The 2,599-nt window shown below is 42.6% G+C and overlaps 1 long non-coding RNA gene across 1 annotated transcript; it reads right to left on the reverse strand.

The window, feature by feature from the left end:
* Positions 1–355: 355 nt before the first annotated feature.
* LOC111653242 (uncharacterized) lies at positions 356–2,479 on the reverse strand. The gene is made up of 5 exons (XR_015437047.1): positions 2,260–2,479; positions 1,477–1,561; positions 779–1,350; positions 538–674; positions 356–442 (listed from the first exon to the last, which is right to left on the reverse strand). It is a non-coding gene; the product is annotated as an uncharacterized LOC111653242 (long non-coding RNA).
* Positions 2,480–2,599: the final 120 nt, after the last annotated feature.

Below are 2,599 nucleotides of genomic sequence, written 5' to 3' on the forward strand. Positions count from 1 at the left end.
AAAAAAAAAACTGTACTGATCACTGGAAAGATTCACCTTCAATGGAAATGTCTTTCACCTGGCAGTTGTCACAGACAACAGTGAAAACCTGACAGCTCCTCTCAGCAGCATTGGGAAAGAAAACCACCTACAAACCCACACACACACATATAATACTGTGTAAATCTGAAACACACTCAGAGCTGCATAGAAGTGAAACTTGTGCCTCAAAAACTGAGACTGAGATAGCTTTCAGTCATTTTTAGTTAGTGCTAACAGTTGTTAACTTAAATAAAATATGTTTCTGGAGTATTGTAGCTACATATTGTAGTTGCATCTGAATTTAAACTTGACCCAATAACTGACCCACCTCCACTACAGTGGCTTCTCCTGGCTGCAGGACAAAAAGAGACGGGCTGACTGCAAAGGGTGGCTGCTCAGAAAAATATGTTCTGGCCACAGGCTGCATAAAGAAAAAAGGGAACCTGTCAAGAACAAGAAAGTTGACTTGTCCACAATAAAGGTTACTGATACAGTTGTTATGAGTCATATTTTTACCCTGAGGTTCGAGGCTGGCCACTGGTTCTTTGGGATTATGCAGAACGTCCCGCTGCTGAGTCCAACATTTTGGCACAGAAACTCGACAAACTTCACTCCTCCAATCAAACAGTAACCACAGTCCAGAACTCTTGGCACTACAACAATAATTAGGGAGAAATATATCAACAATGCATGACCAAAATACACTGATGAGCAAAACAACGAGGTATGGTTGGTAGATTGTATGTATGAGACTCACAGGTGAGTATTGGAGGGGGTCGTGCGGCTGCGATGGGCACCACAAGCAGGTCCTCAGCTTGGGTCTCCACCACTAAGAAATCCTCATATTCTGCCAGGGAGTCTGGAGCAAACCGCACCATGTACTTACAGCTCATCCCAGGGGCAACAACGCCACCCTCACCAGGGAATCTCCCTGCCAAAACATACCTGCACATCAAACCTTTTCTTACAGTAAACTTGTCTAACTCTGCATTCCCTTGTGTGCAACATATGTTTCAATCATGTTGTTTGTTATAGCGGGTGGTGCTAGGATTCACATACAGAATTGCAAATAAAAGCCAAAAACCACCAACTGCATTCCAGAGATTTCTGACTGTATTTGTCAAGACTTTGTCGCATTCTTTTTTGATACAGTTTTGACACAGTTAATGATGTCTCCTCTACATTGGGTACAAGGAGGCTGAGCCTGTATAATCCAATCGGAACAAAAATGAAGAGTTCACCCAGGCCAATGGAGAAGTAAGGAGTGGTTGGAGGGATGACTCGGACATGACGGCTCGAGGAAGTCAAGTTTTTCAGCTCCAGTGTTGTCTAAGACAGGACAGGACATATTACCGTGCATCATCTCATAGTAAAAGATGCTGAAGTCTTGGATGTTCTGAATTCTTGGCACTGATGTGTAAGGCTGTGTAAGTCACTGAAACTTCTGAAACATACCTCATAAACATGTCCCACACTGTAGTCAGTAAAAACCACCACTGACGGTTTTGCTAGGAAGACTGGGACAGGATCATCAGTGGAGCTTTCAGACAGAGAGAGCACAAACAAAACAACACCTGAGTATTCTGTGTGTTCTCAGCAGAAACAGTCTCACAGGAAGTGGTGAGCTAGGTGACAAGCTGCCAGCATAAAAGCCTTCAAAACCACAAAGCAAATGTTTCAGACTTGTGTTCGGATCCAAGCTCGAGCTGCACTAATATCACAAAAAGCAGTTCTTATTAAAAACTACTTCAAACCAAGGCCCTGAGTCTAACTGCTGTCCCAGTAATGTACACTGTGTGCATTTTAAGCAGAAATGAAAATGGAGTCACGCACATATACACAAATACAAACCTGATGTCCTATGCCATTACAAAGTAAAACCAAAAGTGCTGACAAAAATTAACTAAACCATGCATATGTACATTCGATTTATGTTAATTCATATATTTCACAAAGAAGCAAAGTACTGCACTCATGTGGTATATCCCACAATTAGTTGTGACTAACAGTATTTGTATTCACAAGCAAAACATGAGGTGCAGAGTTGTTTGCATTGAGGTAAAGGGCACTTGTGTTTGCAGCTAATATTGAAGAGGGATTGTCTGAGCTAAATTTATTGTATTCCGTCAACTAACCCCTAACCCATACATGATTTTCACGTGACCCACTGTGTCAGTACCCTGCTTTTTTATAGTTGTTGCCCTGTGACAAAATGATAAGTCAGCACATTCCAGGTACCTTTGCTCCTCCACCCCTTTCCTCTCATGTTCTGTCTTCACCACTTTGGACCTAGGCTGGATGAGGGACATGCCGCCCCGCTGTGCATTTGGAGGAAGGAAGTGAGGATTGCGTAGGAAATTGTGTTGAGCTTTCAGTTTCTGAAGTTTCTGCAACGCCTCTGCCTTATCCTTTGCACTTGGCTCCCCCTTCCACTTTGGTCTGGGTTTGGTTTGATTTGGCTTCTGAAACACATGGAGTGTTATGGACAGAATTTAATAATGATTTATATCCCACATTTATAGTACATTGATGTAATTACAACTCCCTCCTTCCCAGAGGAACTCAGGCTTGCCAGATC

Source organism: Seriola lalandi, unplaced genomic scaffold (assembly GCF_002814215.2).
Source record: "Seriola lalandi dorsalis isolate HSWRI2012SDOR001 ecotype SW California unplaced genomic scaffold, Sedor1 jcf7180001973958, whole genome shotgun sequence".
Classification (NCBI taxonomy): domain Eukaryota; kingdom Metazoa; phylum Chordata; class Actinopteri; order Carangiformes; family Carangidae; genus Seriola; species Seriola lalandi.